At 37.0% G+C, this 18,487-nt stretch overlaps 1 protein-coding gene across 2 annotated transcripts in view; it reads left to right on the top strand.

The window, feature by feature from the left end:
* Positions 1-18,487, top strand: part of Kiaa0825 (KIAA0825 ortholog) — a 413,039-nt gene that overhangs the window by 63,146 nt on the left and 331,406 nt on the right. The gene's annotated exons all lie outside the window — the stretch shown is intronic.

The following is an 18,487-nucleotide window of genomic DNA, read 5'->3' as shown; positions in this document are numbered from 1 at the left end:
TCCAGTTTCATCCATTTGCCTGCAAATGCCATAATTTTATCATTCTTTATGGCTGAGTAATATTCCATTGTATATATATACCACAGTTTCTTTATCCATTCATCAATTGAAGGACATCTAGGTTGGTTCCACAATCTGGCTATTGTGAACTGAGCAGCTATGAACATTGATGTGGCTGTATCTCTGTAATATGCTGATTTTAAGTCCTTTGGATATAGGCCAAGGAGTGGGATAGCTGGGTCAAATGGTGGTTCCATTCCAAGTTTTCTAAGGAATCTCCACACTGCTTTCCAGAGTGGCTGCACTAATTTGCAGCCCCACCAGCAATGTATGAGTGTACCTTTCTCCCCACATCCTCGCCAACACCTATTGTTGCTTGTGTTCTTGATAATCGCCATTCTAATTGGGGTGAGATGGAATCTTAGGGTGGTTTTGATTTGCATTTCTCTTATTACTAGAGATGTTGAACATTTTTCCATATGTTTGTTGATTGCTTGTAGATCTTCTTCTGTGAAGTGTCTATTCATTTCCTTAGCCCATTTGTCGATTGGATTATTTGCATTCTTGGTGTAGAGTTTTTTGAGTTCTTTATAGATTCTGGAGATTAGTGCTCTATCTGAAGTATGATTGGCAAAGATTTTCTCCCACTCTGTAGGCTCTTTCTTCGCATTGCTGATAGTTTCCTTTGCGGAGAGGAAGCTTTTTAGTTTGAATCTATCCCAGTTATTAATTCTTGCTTTTATTTCTTGTGCTATGGGAGTCCTGTTGAGGAAGTCTGGTCCTAAGCCAACAAGTTGAAGGTTTGGACCTACTTTTTCTTCTATAAGATGCAAGGTCTCTGGTCTGATTCCGAGATCCTTAATCCATTTTGAGTTTAGTTTCGTGCATGGTGAGAGATACGGGTTTAGTTTCATTCTGTTGCATATGGATTTCCAATTCTCCCAGCACCATTTGTTGAAGAGGCTATCTTTTCTCCATTGCATATTTTTGGCCCCTTTGTCTAGTATGAGAAAATTGTATTTATTTGGGTTTGTCTCCGTGTCCTCTATTCTGTACCATTGATCCACCTTTCTATTTTGGTACCAATACCATGCCGTTTTTGTTACTATTGCTTTGTAGTAGAGTTGAAGATCTGGTATTGCGATACCCCCTGTTTCACTCTTTCTGCCTAGGATTGCTTTAGCTATTCTGGGTTTTTTATTCTTCCAGATGAATTTCATAATTTCTTGCTCTATTTCTGTAAGGTACGTCATTGGGATTTTAATTGGAATTGCATTGAATCTGTATAGCACTTTTGGTAGTATGGCCATTTTGACAATATTAATTCTTCCTATCCAAGAACATGGGAGATCTTTCCATCTTCTAAGGTTTTCTTTAATTTCTTTCTTTAGTGTTCTGTAGTTCTCATTGTAGAGATCTTTCACCTCTTTTGTGAGATTGATTCCCAAGTATTTTATTTTTTTCGAAGCTATTGTGAATGGGGTAGTTTTCCTGATTTCTCTTTCTGAAGATTCATCGCTGATAGTTTTCTTTAAGTATTTTTGTATTGTAATAGTAATTATCCTGTAAAATTTCCAGTAGTAGAGAGGGGCAAATATGAAAAAGTATTCCTACTCCTCTGACTCTTCTAGACTTGTTATGAATCTGCCCTGATTAATTTTTATATAATTTTCCAGAAATATTCTGTACATATACATGTATGCCCACAAAAGTACATTTCAGGGCTGGGGATATAGCTCAGTTTGTAGAGTGTTTGCCTATCAAGCAGAAGGCCCTGGGTTCAATCCCCAGCACCACAAAACAGAAAAGTACATTTCAGAGGGAATTTATGTGTGTGTGTACATGCATACATGTGTGTTTTTACTTAACGTATTTTAAAAATCTCTTCTTACAGTTCTGCCTCATTCTTTTAAATTTTACTTGTTTGTGTATGGAAGTAATAACTTTTATTAAACCAGTTCTTTCTTGATGAGCATTTCCATTGTTTTCATTTTTCTACTGTTCATACACACACAAAGGATATGTCCTTCCATCTTTATGTGAGTTATCTGTGAGACAGTTTCTTAGAAATTATGCAGTTAGCTATGTAAAATTTTTTCTCCAGCAGTGCTACAAATGACTTCTCTCGAATGGGCAGCATATAGAATGTATGCTGTATGCCTTCCATTCTCATGCCCCAGCCATAGGTGTTATTAAAACCCTTAGTTTCTTTTTTGTTTTGTTTTGCTTTTTGGTACTAGGGTAGAACCCAGGTGTGCTTTACCACTGAGCTACATCCCTAGTTTTTCTTTTTTTAGACAGGGTCTTGCCAAGTTGCTGAGACTGGCCTCAAACTTGCAATCCTCTTACTTTAACCTCCTGAGTCACTGGAATTACAGGTGTGCACTACCACATCCAGCTTAAAACCCTTAGTTTCTAACATCTAGTCTAATTTATTATCTGGCTGTATGACTGAACTCATCAGTGGAGATACAGATTTATACCAGATATGGCTCTAAATCTCTTTTGATTCTCATCCTTACATAATGTTCTCTATTTCTTTTCCCTCCCTGTCTCTTAGGCAGAGAATCAATGGGATTGGCATAGAGTAAGTGCTGGTCCAGATTCCCCACTTTTCTCCCCCTGATTTTAGTTTGTATAGTTTCCTTGAGTCTTATGCTAAAATTATAGGAGCAAATTTCATAGATTAAAAGGACACTTACTTATGATTGCTTGTAATGAGTATTAAACTACCACGTTTTTATAGCTCTATGGAACTCTTCTGGAAATTTTTCTTTATGTAGTTAACATAGCTCTGTGCCTTTTCCATCTTGCTTCTGCCTCTACAGTTTATGAAAAATGATACAAGTCAGATATAAATTTAGGAGGCAGAGATTTAAAACTGTGTACCAACATAAATATAATAATAGGCTCACTCTTTTTAGTACCATTCCATTCTGGTACAACCCTGCCATTGACTAAAATTGGGCCTCAGGACAGGGATGGATGGGGAGGGGTAGATATTTCACAATTGTCTAATTTTTTTAAAGCATTTTAAGACTTTTTAGGTTGACAGGCCTACACTGGATCTGAACTTTCCTGAAGCCATCTAGACTATACCAGAACCTCTAAACTTTTGTAATAAGACTGGTGGTATAAAGCAACAATTTAATAGAAGGCCTTTAACTCTAAAGTTTCTTTCATACTATGTTTCTCATAGTATTTGTATTTTTAAAACACACATGAGAGAACTGAAAGACTTTTTCCTTAAGTATGAAAGATGAGTTAACAATGACAGGAATCTTGGAAGGCTATTAATATACAATCCAGATGAGAAATGATAAGGACCTGAGCCAAACCTTTGAAAAATAGAAAGGGAAAGATACATATGAGAAAGATGTAAAAAGATAGTGTTAATGGGATTTGATGTCAAGGGTGTTTCCCCTACTCTGTAGTTTTAGCTACATGAGTTACAACTTTTTGAAATAATCAACACCTCTCTGAAATAGAACACATTTCAGTAGAAATGTTAATTTCATGTTAATTTTAGCCACATAAGTAGTTGTTTTAGGAATCCTTTTCTTGTCCTTTTAAAAAACATTATCCAGAAATGTCTTTGTGTCACAAAAATAAGTTTTCACTTCATTACTGACTTATAGTTTAATTACATACTAGTTTTTATAAATCATCCCTCTTCCCTGAAAATTACCTGGTAATTACAAGGAATTTTAGTAACCTATTTAGATAAACTAGTCGTATCCAAAAACTAAAAAAATCTTATTTGCCTCATAACTATTTGTGTTTTTAAACGCATATGAGAGAACTAACAGACTTTTTTCTTAAACTCAACTTATGTTGTTGATATGACATATAAACAAAAGCACCAAACATGTAAAATCTTAAGAAAAAAATTTTTTTTAATGTTTGGATTTTCATACTATAAAAATAGTCTTTAAACTCTGCCATAGGATTTCTACCCTGATTTAAGAAATAAAAATGTTTAAAAGTATTCTAACATTCAGTGAAACACACATTTTTTACAACATATCAAGAAATTCTCACAATTTTTCCCAGTAGAGCTTCCTTTTTTCCTTTTAACTGTTTTGTGGCTACATAATAAAGACCGAATTTTAAATCTATGAGAAGATTTTGCAATAAACTTAAGTTTCAAGATTTTATGCACACAGGGGCCAAGATGGCGGACTAGAGGGCGGCTGCATTTTACGCTGCTCCAGGACGCAAGATTCAAAAGAGGAGATAGTGAGAGACTTGGGACCAACTCAAAGCTGCCGGGTGAGTCTCTCCTGTTGGGGAGGCGTCCCGGATGGGGCGGTAGCCCCGGAACGCAGGGAATTTGTGAAGTGGAGTTGCCTGGCGAGACGCCCCTCCCCCCGCTGGAGCGGTAAACACGGACAACTGGGATCATCGTAGAGGAGGCGGCTCAGCATAGCGCTTGGACTCGAGCAGCCGCTGGGGCTCCGGGTGGCTGCCTGGGGAGGAGCTGCGTGGCGAGCTGTTTGGACCCAGAGTGACCGCTTCCGAACACCGGGGAGTTGCCCGGAGGAGGAGGAGAGGCCCAGCGGGTCGCTTGGGTCTAGGAGTGACTGCATCAGAGCCACGGGCGGTTGCCAGAGGAGGAGCTGCGTGGTGAGCTGTTTGAACTCAGAGTGGGCGCTCCTGAGCGCCGGGGGACTGCCCGGAGGAAGAGGAGGAGCGCGGCGGGACGCTTGGTCTGGGAGTGACTGCATCAGAACCACAGGCGGTTGCCAGAAGAGGAGCTGCGTGGTAAACTGTTTGAACCCAGAGCGAGCGCCCCTGAGTGCCGGGAGGTTGCCCGGAGGAGGAGGAGGAGCGCGGCGTGTTGTTTGACCTGGGAGTGACTGCATCAGAGCTGCGGGCGGTTGCCAAAGGAGGAGCTGCGTGACGAGCTGTTTGAACTCGGAGCAGCTGCTCCAGAACACTGGTGGCCTGCCTGGAGGAGGAGAGCCTGGGAGTGACTGCATCAGAACCACAGGCGGTTGCCAGAGGAGGAGGCGAGTGGTGAACTGATTGGACTAAAAGCAACCACTCCTGAACACCGGTGGCCTGCCTGGAGGAGGAGCGTGGTGAGTCACCTGGTCTCGGAGCCACCGTTCCTGAACACCTGGGGGGCTACCCCAAGGAGGAGGAGGAGGAACAGGGCGGGTCACTTGGACTTGGAGTGACTGCCTAGGGCTACGGGTGGTTGGCGGGAGGAGGAGACCCGAAGTGAGTTGTTTGAATTCCTAGTGACTGCGTCGGAAACCGGGCGGCTCTCCGGAGGAGGAGGTGTGTGGCGGGTCTCTGTGTCTCGGAGCTATTGTACGGGGCTCCAGGTGGTGGCTCAGGGGAGGGGCTGCATAGCCAGGCGATTGGTGCAGAGCAGGGTCCCAGGAGCTAGGTGGCTTCTTGCTGGAAGAGCCGCACAGAGACACGCCTAGGGGCGGAGCGAAGTTTCCAGGGCGGCGGGCAGATTCTCTGGGAGAGGCAGCCTAAGGAGACTCGCCTGCGAAGGGTGAGGCTCCCAGGCCCAGGACATAGGTCCGGGCCCCTGGGATCGTTGCAGAAGAAGACAGCCCAGCCCAGGTGGTAGTTGTAGATTGAGGGGAACCTCTAGGAGGGCAACTGACTAGCGAGACGTCCCCACCGAGTGACTCTTCCCGGCCGGGGGAGGTTTTCCCACAGGGACCGTAAAGCCAGAGACATAGGCACAAACAGGCCTTGCCTCAGCCCACAGTCTACTTCCCCATTGGATGACCATTGGTCAACAAGTGGAGGCACCTCCGCCCACTAGCAGGGAATATACGCCACCTGAGGGTTATCACACCTAGAGAGGCAGCTTCTTCGTGGAGCTCTGCATTATCAACCTCCTCCAAGACTTCAGGCTACTGAAGGATAAGAGGGGATATACTAGCAATCTTCAGGGACATTATAAGTTGATAGAGGAAATCTGCAATATCTTAATGACCCACTGATCCCTGAACAATATGAGAAAACAAGGGAAGAAAATGCCCCAAACAAATCTAGATGTTACATCAATAAAATCCAACGACAGCATGGCAGAAGAAATGACAGAAAGGGAGTTCAGAATGTACATAATTAAAATGATTAGGGAAGCAAACGATGAGATGAAAGAGCAAATGCAGGCATTGAACGATCGCACCAATCGACAGTTAACAGAGCAAATTCAGGAAGCAAAAGATCATTTCAATAAAGAGTTAGAGATATTGAAAAAAAACCAAACAGAAATCCTTGAAATGAAGGAAACAATAAACCAAATTAAGAACTCCATAGAAAGCATAACCAATAGGATAGAACACCTGGAAGACAGAACTTCAGATATTGAAGACAAAATATTTAACCTCGAAAACAAAGTTGAACAAACAGAGAAGATGGTGAGAAATCATGAACAGAATCTCCAAGAACTATGGGATATCATGAAAAGGCCAAATTTGAGAATTATTGGGATTGAGGAAGGCTTAGAGAAACAAACCAAAGGAATGAACAATCTATTTGAAGAAATAATATCAGAAAATTTCCCAAATCTGAAGAATGAAATGGAAAATCAAGTCCAAGAGGCTTATAGGACTCCAAATACACAAAATTACAACAGACCCACACCAAGGCACATTATAATGAAAATACCTAACATACAAAATAAAGACAGAATTTTAAAGGCTGTGAGAGAAAAGAACCAAATTACATTCAGGGGGAAGCCAATACGGATATCAGCAGATTTTTCAATCCAGACCCTAAAAGCTAGAAGGGCCTGGAACAACATTTTTCAAGCTCTGAAAGAAAATGGATGCCAACCAAGAATCTTATACCCAGCAAAACTTACCTTCAAATTTGACGATGAAATAAGATCATTCCACGATAAACAAAAGCTAAAAGAATTTACAAAAAGAAAGCCAGCATTACAGAACATTCTCAGCAAAATATTTCATGAGGAAGAGATAAAAAACAAAGAAGCAAATCAGCAAAGGGAGGAATTATCCTAAAGGAACTGTCAAATAAAGGAGGAACCAAGATGTGTCAAAAATTTTAAATATGAACCAAATGACTGGGAATACAAATCATATCTCAATAATAACCCTGAATGTTAATGGCCTGAATTCATCAATCAAAAGACATAGACTGGCAGATTGGATTAAAAAGAAAGATCCAACAATATGTTGCCTGCAAGAGACTCACCTCATAGAAAGAGATACCCATAGACTAAAGGTGAAAGGATGGGGAAAAACATACCATGCACATGGGCTCAGCAAAAAAGCTGGAGTATCCATCCTCATTTCAGATAATGTGGACTTCAAGCCAATGTTAGTTAGAAGGGATAAAGAAGGACATTTCATACTGCTTAAGGGAAGCATAAATCAGCAAGATATAACAATCATAAACATCTATGCCCCAAACAGTGGCTCATCCATGTATGTTAAACAAATCCTTCTCAATTTTAGAAACCAAATAGACCATAACACAATAATACTAGGTGATTTTAACACGCCTCTTTCACCACTGGACAGATCTTCCAAACAAAAATTGAACAAAGAAACCATAGATCTCAATAACACAATCAATAATTTAGACTTAACAGACATTTATAGAATATACCATCCAACCAAGAGCGAATACACTTTCTTCTCAGCAGCACATGGATCCTTCTCTAAAATAGACCATATATTATGCCACAAAGCTAATGTCAGCAAATACAAGAAGATAGAGACACTACCTTGTATTCTATCAGATCATAATGGATTGAAGTTAGAAATTAATGAAAGAGTAAAAAACAGAAACTACTCCAACACCTGGAGATTAAACAATATGCTACTATATGATGAATGGATAACAGAAGATATTAGGAAGGAAATTAAAAAATTCTTAGAGGTCAATGAGAACAAAGAAACATCATATCAAAATCTCTGGGACACTATGAAAGCGGTACTTAGAGGAAGATTTATTTCATGGAGCGCATTTAATAAAAGAAGTAAAACTCAAAAAATAAATGACCTAACACTACAACTCAAAGCCCTAGAAAAAGAAGAACAGACCAACACCAAAAGTAGTAGAAGACAGGAAATAGTTAAACTGAGAGCTGAAATCAACGAAATTGAAACAAAAGAAACAATACAAAAAATTGACAAAATAAATAGTTGGTTCTTCGAAAAAATAAACAAAATTGATAAACCTTTAGCCACACTAACAAAGAGAAGACGAGAGAAAACCCAAATCACTAAAATTCGGAATGAACAAGGAAATATCACAACAGACACGACTGAAATACAAAACATAATTAGAAGCTATTTTGAAAATCTATACTCCAACAAAATAGAAAATTTCGAAGACATCAACAGGTTTCTAGAGACATATGAATTGCCTAAACTGAACGAGGAGGACATAGACAATTTAAATAGACCAATTTCAAGTAATGAAATAGAAGAAGTCATCAATAGCCTACCAACAAAGAAAAGTCCAGGACCAGATGGGTTCTCAGCCAAGTTCTACAAAACTTTTAAAGAAGAACTCATTCCAATACTTCTCAAAGTATTCCAGAAAATAGAAGAGGAGGGAACCCTCCCAAACTCATTCTATGAAGCCAATATTACCCTGATTCCTAAACCAGACAGAGACACATCGAGGAAAGAAAATTTCAGACCAATATCCTTAATGAACATCGACGCAAAAATTCTAAACAAAATTTTAGCAAATCGCATACAAAAACATATTAAAAAGATAGTGCACCATGATCAAGTGGGTTTCATCCCAGGGATGCAAGGTTGGTTCAACATCAGAAAATCAATAAATGTCATTCACCATATCAATAGACTGAAAGTCAAGAATCACATGATTATTTCGATAGATGCAGAAAAAGCATTTGATAAAATACAGCACCCCTTCATGCTCAAAACACTAGAAAAAATAGGGATAGTGGGAACATTCCTTAACATTGTAAAGGCCATCTACGCTAAACCCATGGCTAATATCATTCTAAATGGTGAAAAACTGAAAGCATTCCCTCTAAAAACTGGAACAAGGCAGGGATGCCCTCTTTCACCACTTCTATTCAATATCGTCCTTGAAACTCTAGCCAGAGCAATTAGACAGACCGAAGAAATTAAAGGGATACGAATAGGAAAAGAAGAACTCAAACTATCCCTATTTGCTGATGATATGATGGTATACTTAGAGGAACCAGGAAATTCCACCAGAAAACTTTTAGATCTCATAAGTGAATTCAGTAAAGTAGCGGGATATAAGATCAATGCACATAAATCGAAGGCATTTTTATATATAAGCGATGAATCTTCAGAAAGAGAAATTAGGAAAACTACCCCATTCACAATAGCATCGAAAAAAATAAAATACTTGGGAATCAATCTCACAAAAGAGGTGAAAGACCTCTACAATGAGAACTACAGAACACTAAAGAAAGAAACTCAAGAAAACCTTAGAAGATGGAAAGATCTCCCATGTTCTTGGATAGGAAGAATTAATATTGTCAAAATGGCCATACTACCAAAAGTGCTATACAGATTCAATGCAATTCCAATTAAAATCCCAATGATGTACCTTACAGAAATAGAGCAAGCAATTATGAAATTCATCTGGAAGAATAAAAAACCCAGAATAGCTAAAGCAATCCTAGGCAGAAAGAGTGAAGCAGGGGGTATCGCAATACCAGATCTTCAACTCTACTACAAAGCAATAGTAACAGAAACGGCATGGTATTGGTACCAAAATAGAAAGGTGGATCAATGGTACAGAATAGAGGACACGGACACAAACCCAAATAAATACAATTTTCTCATACTAGACAAAGGTTCCAACAATATGCAATGGAGAAAAGATAGCCTCTTCAACAAATGGTGCTGGGAGAATTGGAAATCCATATGCAACAGAATGAAACTAAACCCATATCTCTCACCATGCACGAAACTAAACTCAAAATGGATTAAGGATCTCGGAATCAGACCAGAGACCTTGCATCTTATAGAAGAAAAAGTAGGTCCAGAGCTTCAACATGTCGGCTTAGGACCAGACTTCCTCAACAGGACTCCCATAGCACAAGAAATAAAAGCAAGAATTAATAACTGGGATAGATTCAAACTAAAAAGCTTTCTCTCAGCAAAGGAAACTATCAGCAATGCAAAGAAAGAGCCTACAGAGTGGGAGAAAATCTTTGCCAATCATACTTCAGATAGAGCGCTAATCTCCAGAATCTATAAAGAACTCAAAAAACTCTACACCAAGAATGTAAATAATCCAATCGACAAATGGGCTAAGGAAATGAATAGACACTTCACAGAAGATCTACAAGCAATCAACAAACATATGGAAAAATGTTCAACATCTCTAGTAATAAGAGAAATGCAAATCAAAACCACCCTAAGATTCCATCTCACCCCAATTAGAATGGCAATTATCAAGAATACAACCAACAACAGGTGTTGGCGAGGATGTGGGGAGAAAGGTACACTCATACATTGCTGGTGGGGCTGCAAATTAGTGCAGCCACTCTGGAAAGCAGTGTGGAGATTCCTTAGAAAACTTGGAATGGAAGCACCATTTGACCCAGCTATCCCACTCCTTGGCCTATACCCAAAGGACTTAAAATCAGCATATTACAGAGATACAGCCACATCAATGTTCATAGCTGCTCAGTTCACAATAGCCAGATTGTGGAACCAACCTAGATGTCCTTCAATTGATGAATGGATAAAGAAAATGTGGTATATATATACAATGGAATATTACTCAGCCATAAAGAACGATAAAATTATGGCATTTGCAGGCAAATGGATGAAACTGGAGAATATCATGCTAAGTGAGATAAGCCAATCTCAAAAAACCAAAGGAAGAATGATATCGCTAATAAGTGGATGATGACACATAATGGGGGGTGGGAAGGGTTAGTGTTGGGGTTGGAGTTGGGTTTAGGGAGGGGGGCAGGAATGGAGGAAGGAAGGACTGTATAGATGGAGTGGAAGGGTGGGAGGGGAGGGGGGAAGGGAAAAAATGGCAGAATGAATCAAACAACATTACCCTATGTAGATTTATGATTACACAAATGGTATGCCTTTACGCCATGTACAGACAGAGAAACAACATGTATCCCATTTGTTTACAATTTTATAATAAAAAAAAAATTAAAAAAAAAAAAAGATTTTATGCTGTAATTCTTTTAAATTCTTTTTCTCAGTTTCTCTCCCCAATTACACCAGACTAATATTAATGGGTCTTATGCTGCTGTTGGTATTGAATGCCATCTATTCAAATGTAGGGCATCATAATCTTTTTGTAAGTAAGATAGTGTAACTATGCATGTATTTACACATAGGGGCATGAATGTAGGTATGGTCAAAAAAATTAAATCATAATTTTTATTATCTAAATAAATATAGCTTTCAAGTGAGACAACAGTGGGGTTAGATGATCAGTACTGAATTCTGAATTCTGGGGAATCAGGTGTCAGTGAATATAAAGTGCAGTGATTCTATAAATTTTCTTAAAGCAGCAGTATTGTTGCATACAATCTCCTCTTCCACAAGGAAAATCCATTTCTATACTTCCTACAGGCACATTTAATGGTTCCCTCTTATGTACTCCCTTAGCACATTCTACATACCTCTTATCACATTATAACATATTATAGTTATTTATTTATAGGTCTGTCTGTATCACTGGACAGAATTTATTTAGGATAGGATGATGTCTTATTGACTTAGATCCCTAGTATATATTGCAGTTCCAATCACTCATTTGGTGTTCATTTAATGGTTTTCAAATATAATGCCTTCATTCAATAAGCAGTTTTTTCACTCCATTAATCTAAGAGTAAAAGTTAATAAGAAAATTGCCATAGGTTGCCTTTAAAAAAGGAATATTCTAGGGGCTGGGGTTGTGACTCAGTGGTACAGCACTTGTCCAGCGTGTGTGAGGCACTGGGTTCAATCCTCAGTACATCATAAAAATAAATATAATAAAATAAAGGTATTGTGTCGATCTACAACTACAATTTTTTAAAAGAATATTCTATATTGGTTTTTAAATTTTTTTGATTGAAAAAGTTTCTCTTTTTTTTTCACCTAAATAATGGCTTTATTTTTTTCTCTTTCCACAATTTTTGTTGGTGCATTACAGTTGTACATAATGATAGAATCTGTTGCTACATATTCATACATGCACACAGTATAACAATAAAATTTGGCCAATATCACTCCCCAGCACTTCTTCCCTCCCTCCCTTTTCTCATCCCCTGTGTCTTTCCTCTACTGCTCTTCCTTTGATGTTCATGAGATCTCTGACCCCCCTCCCCCAACCTTTCTTTTTATTTTTCCTTTCTAATTCCACATATGGTAGAAAACATGCAAGCCTTGACCTTGTAAGTTTGGATTATTTCAGTTAATGTAATAGTCTCTGGTTCCATCCATTTTCCTACAAATGACATAATTTCATTTTTCTTTATGATTGACTAAAACTCCATTGTGTATATATACCACATTTTCTTTATCCATTCTTCTGTTGATGGATGCATAGGCTGGTTCCATGATTTAGCTATTGTGAATTATGCTGCTATAAATATGGGTGTGCATATATTACTATAGTGTGATGACTTTAATTCTTTAAGATAAATATTGGGGAGTAGTATACATTAGTCATCTGGTATTCCCTGCCTACTCTTTAGAGGAACCTCCATACTGATTTCCATAATGGTTGTACTAATTTCCAATCTCACCAACAATATAAGTGTTGTTTTTGCTCCACATCCTCTCCATCATTTATTGTTTATATTATTTTTATATTGTTTATATTCTTGATGACTGCCATTCTGACTGTGTGAGATGCAGTCTCACTGTGGTTTTGATTTACATTTCCCTGATTGCTAATAATGTTGAACATTTCATGTATTTCTTGGCCTTTTATTTTTATTATTTTGAGACATGTCTGTTTAATTCATTTGCCTATTTATTAATTGGCCTATTTGAGGTTTTGGTATAAAGATTTTTAGCTCTTTATGTATTCTAGATATTAATCTGTCAGAAGAGTAGCTGTAGGTTATTCCTTCATATTTCTAATTGTTTCCTTTGCTGTGCAGAAGCTTTTTAATTTGATGCTGTCCCATTTATTAACTTTTGTCATTGTTTCTTGAGATTTGGAGGTCCTGTTGAGAAAGTTGTTTGCCTGTGCCTAAAAGCTGGAGGGTTGACCCTACATTTTCTTCTAGAAGTTGCATAGTTTCTAGTCTAATTCCTAGGTCTTTGATTCATGTTGAGTTGATTTTTTGTTCAGGGTGAGAAATAAGAGTCTAGTTTCATTCTTCCACTTATGGATAACAAGTTGTCCCAGCTCCATTTGTTAAAAAGGCTGTCTTTTCTCCAATGTATGTTTTTGGCACCTTTGTCAATGATCAGATGACTGTAGATGTGTAAGTTTGTCTCTGTGTTTTCTATTCTGCATCATTGGTCGGTATGTCTGTTTTTATGCCAGTACCATGTAGTTTTTGTTACTATAGCTCTATAGCATAATTTGAAATCAGGTATTGTAATGCCTCCAACATTGCTTTTTTGGCTTAGAATTGCTTTGGCTATTGCTTTCATTCTTTCAAACAAATTTTAGGATTCTTTTCTAGTTATCTGAAGAATGTCATTTGTGTTTTGATGGTGATTGTATTGAAACTGTATAATACTTGTGGTCGTATGGCCATTATAACAATATTAATTCTGCTTATCCATGAACATGGGAGGTCTTCCTGCGGAGCGCCATCTATGGCTAGCAAATAAAACCAGGCTTGGTCAAGCTGGTTGGTCAGACAAGGAAATGTGGCTCTCAGGAACTGACAGTCTTGAGAGATTGTTCTAGATGACCTGGAGTATGTGGTTTCCATGCAGTGACTTACCACCAGAATTTGCATGGCTTACATATGCCACATGACTCACTAGAGCAAAATGACTTGCTTAACTCCATCCCATCCTGTTTCTCATGGAAGAAGTTCCTCCCAGTCCCCCCTTTATCTGTACTGCTGTAAATAAACCAATTGTGTGCTCCTCCATTTTTGTTAGAGCCAGATCCTTTAGCATGGCTCAATCCATCAGTCCCCCTGATTCAAAAGATAATTGTCTCCTGTGGTTTTTTTCTATTAAATAAATTTATTAGCAATTAATGTACAGTCAGCCCATCTCTCTGACAGGAACCCTTTCCCTCATCCACAAGGGACATGTGTTAGGATTTCCATCCTCTGAGATCTTCTTCAGTTTCTTTTTCAGTGTTGTTTAGTTTTCATTGTAGAGGTCCTTCACATACTTGGATAGATTTGTTCCTAGGATTTTTTGTTTGTTTGTTTATTTTGTGTTTTAAGGCTATTGTGAACAGAATTGTTGTTCTGATTTCTTTCTCAACAGATTCATTATTGGTATATAGGAAAGCTATTGAGTTTTGTATGTGTCTTTGTCTGAGTGGGATACTGGCTTCATAGAGGGATTTTTATATGTTGATTTTGTAACCTTTTACATTGCCAGATTTCTTTATTAGCTCTAGCAGTCTTTTGGTGAAGTTTTTTGGATCTAAGTAGAGGATCATATCATCAACAGTGATAATTTGACTTCTTCCTCTCCTATTTTTAGCCCTTTTATTTCCTTGTCTTGCCTAATTCCTCTGGCTAGAATTTCTAGCATTATATTAAACAGGAGTGCGAGAGTAGACATTCTTGTCTTGTTTCAGATTTAAAGGAAATGCTTTTAGTTTTTTCCCATTTACTATGAGGCTGGCTTTGGGGTTTTCATATATAGCGTTTTTCTCTCCCTAGTTTCTTCAATGTTTTCATCATGAATGGGTGCTTAATTTTGTTGAAAGCCTTCTCTGCATCTATTGAGATGACTAAGTGATTTTGTCCTTAATTCGATTGATTTGCATGTGTCAAACCATCATTGCATCTCTGGAATAAAACCAACTTGGTCATGAAGTACAGTCTTCTTAATATGTTGTTGAACATGATTTGCTAATATTTTATTAAGAATTTTTGCATCCAAGTTCATCAGGGATATTGGTCTTTATTGTACTTTCCTTGATGTGTCTTTATCTGTATAAGTGTGATACTTGCTTCATAGAAGGAATATGAAAGTGTGCCATCTTTTGTATTTCATGTAATAATTTGAGGCATATTGGTATTAGTTTTTCTTTAAAGATTTGGTAGAATTCAGCTGAATATTCACATTCTGCATTTTAAAAATAGTTTATAAATTGATCTATACATAGTCTCTCAGTAATGCATCTACTTGTACACATCATTAACTTGAATAATTCAGGCTCATTATAATTAAAGCACATTGAAGTTCAAACTTACTAAGAAATGTTGAGATTTATGAAAAGCCATAAAGTACTATGATCAATACTCATGTACCCACCATTCAGTTTAAGGAATAAAACACTACCAGTACAGCTTAAACTCTCTGTACCTCTTCCCAGCCTCTTGCCACTTCCATCCCAACCTACCAGAGGGTGATGTGGATCATTCAAGTGCATTCCTCATTCTTTTATTACTTATGTTTATAATTCTGAGCAGTATATAGCATTATATGGAATATTTTCAAATTAGTATTTGGATAGTATCATACTATGTATATTCATTTGTGTTTTCCCCCTCAACTTTATATTAAGATTTATCCATTTTGATGGGTAGTTTTACTTTATTTTTTACTTATTTTGAACTATCCAATCCTTTAATCATTCTCTTGTTGATAGACATTTAGGTTGTCTCCAATGGCTTTAAGATTACAAATAAAACTAAGAATATGTTTTGAAAAGAATTCAATAAGCCAACTAATGTTGCAAATTTGGGAATTTAAACTATTTGGGGAAGAAAATCTGCTATTTTTGGAATCTTTCTAGGTTTTACCCTTATGTTTGGGATCCAGTAATAAATGTGCTAATTATGTTCCTGTTGGTTGAATTAGCTTGTTTTTTTTTTGTTTGTTTGTTTGTTTGTTTTTTTGTAACTGACCTTGCTTCTAAAGAATATTTGAAGCAATATACATTTAAACAGAAGACCCTTAAGTCAAAATAAATACTAGTGGCTATGATGCTTCTGAAAACCTAGACTAAGATCTCACATCATCTAAGTCTAATAATACATAGACTTCCTTCTATTTCAGATTACCATCCCTATCAGCAGTATTACTACACATGTTTGAAAATAATATTTGAAATGTGGTATTTATTTTAAATTAAATATAAAGGTATATCTGTTTTTTTCCAAGAACACTTTATCATTTAACACTAAAGAAAAATAAGTGAATTTTCAGTAGTTTTTTTTTTTTGAGATATCAAAGAGCAAAATTCAACTTTTTATTTTGAAAATTTTTAAATCTATAATAAAATGGAAAGACTAATACATTATAAATACTTTATCTCTGTTCCTCAGTTGGTAATATCTTGCTATATTTGCTTTATCTCTCTATAAAATATTTTTTAATTTTTTTATTTGTTCTAATTGGTTATACATGACAGTAGAATACATTTTGACACATTGTACACAAATGGAGCATAACTTCTCATTCCTCTGACTGTACATGGTGCTGAGTCACACCAGTAGTGTAATCATACATGTATATAGGGTAATAACGTCTGTCTCATTCTAATGTACTTTCCGTCCTCACTGCCCCACCCTCCCCTCTGCACAATCTGAAGTTCCTTCATTCTTCCCTACCTTCCCCGCCCCCAGCATGGATCAGCGTCTGCTTATCAGAGAAAACATTTGACCTTTTGTTTTTTTGGGATTGGCTTATTTCACTTAACATGATATTCTCTAGTTCCATCCATGTACTTGCAAATGCCATAATCATATTCCTCTTTAAGGCTGAGTAATATTCCATTGTGATATGTATCACATTTTCTTCATCCATTCATCTGTTGAAGGGCATCTAGGTTGGTTTCACAGTTTAGTTATTGTAAATTAAGCTTCTATCACATTAATATGATGGTATCACTGTAGTATGCTGATTTTTAAGTCCTTTGGTTATAAACCGAGGAGTGGGATAGCTGGGTCAAATGGTGGTTCCATTCCAAGTTGAAATATGATATTTGAAACTCTTACCTTTTAAATGTTGAAAGTTAATTTTTGATATAATTTTTTCTCAATGAAAGATAAATTGTCATTTATATACCAAACTGACATTCATCTTAAAATTTGAAAATATTCTAGACTTCAAATGATTCAGTTTTTAGAACAAGATGTAAAAACAGTGTTGAATGGTATATTGACAAGATACTTAACCAACTAAAATCAAAATCAGGTGCCAGTAATAAGTTCTGATGTTTAAAAATTGTGACAAAATGATTTTAAAAGGAAGTTCAACTATCTTGGTTTATATCAATGAGGGAGGTCCCTTGAAATGCAACTGCTTAATCCTTTTATCTGTGTTTGGACAAATTACTTAAACATCTAACCCTCTGAAGGCTTTACCCTATTTATAAATTGTAGTTATTGGCCTCTACCCAGATTCAGATGTTAGAGATTAGCCTAAAAGCTGAATCCTGATTGAAACAGATTTAGGTAGACTAAATGCTGAGCCTTTCCAATTCACATTGCTGTAATGTATTAGATTTCACTGAATGAGACACATGAGGATGCTATAATAAAAACCTTTGATAAAGGGTCCCAAGAGTCAAGATGTATGCCTAGGGCATCATGTTTCTCAGTCCATATAAGTGCTTACGTAAGTTAAGAAAATACATTCCAATCTCTTGTCAGACTTAGAACTGGTATTCCTGAATAAGACCATCCCATCAGGAAATTGAGTGGCCTATAGCCAGAGAAGGTATTATTTTTCATTTCTTTGTTTTCATGAAAATGGCTTTTGATTCTCAGAACTTACTTTTTTCAAGTTATTTAGTTTGAATTCACTTATGCTCAGAAGTCTCCTAAAAAACTGTAATCTAACTTTTACAGTGCATGTTTTATAGCAACCCACATCTGATGAATTTTGAAAAGTCATTCACAGAACATCAATTTTAATAATCAGAGCTTGGTTTCTAAAAACTACATGGTTCTATCATATGGAGCCTATAATTAATAGCAATTATATTTTCAAAACAGTAACTTTACCTTTTTGTAACAAGTCTTTCTTGATGCTCTCTTGGGAGACAATTGCATAACTGTCAATTTTGGGTGAGGGGAATTCAGCTTCAAAGGAATTTACATTTGCAAGCTTTCTTGCAGTTTAGATATGCTGCCATCAGGTGGTAGTAATATGTCATATTCATGTGACTCCACAGATGTCACTCTGCTAAAGGTCACCAGTTTATACCACAATGATTTATAATCATGAATGTGCAGAATTATATATGGAAATTAAAATAACAGAATACATGTTGTTTTATCAGTTAAGGATGATTTGAATGGAATTTTTAAACATATTTCTAAGATTCAATTAAATGTTTTTTCCTTCGTTTTTTGTTTGTTTGTAAACAAAGCATTTCATTTTAGGCCTTGTAAACA

This window comes from Sciurus carolinensis, chromosome 6 (genome assembly GCF_902686445.1).
Source record: "Sciurus carolinensis chromosome 6, mSciCar1.2, whole genome shotgun sequence".
Classification (NCBI taxonomy): Eukaryota; Metazoa; Chordata; class Mammalia; order Rodentia; family Sciuridae; genus Sciurus; species Sciurus carolinensis.
This window is presented reverse-complemented; position numbering and strand designations above follow the sequence as displayed.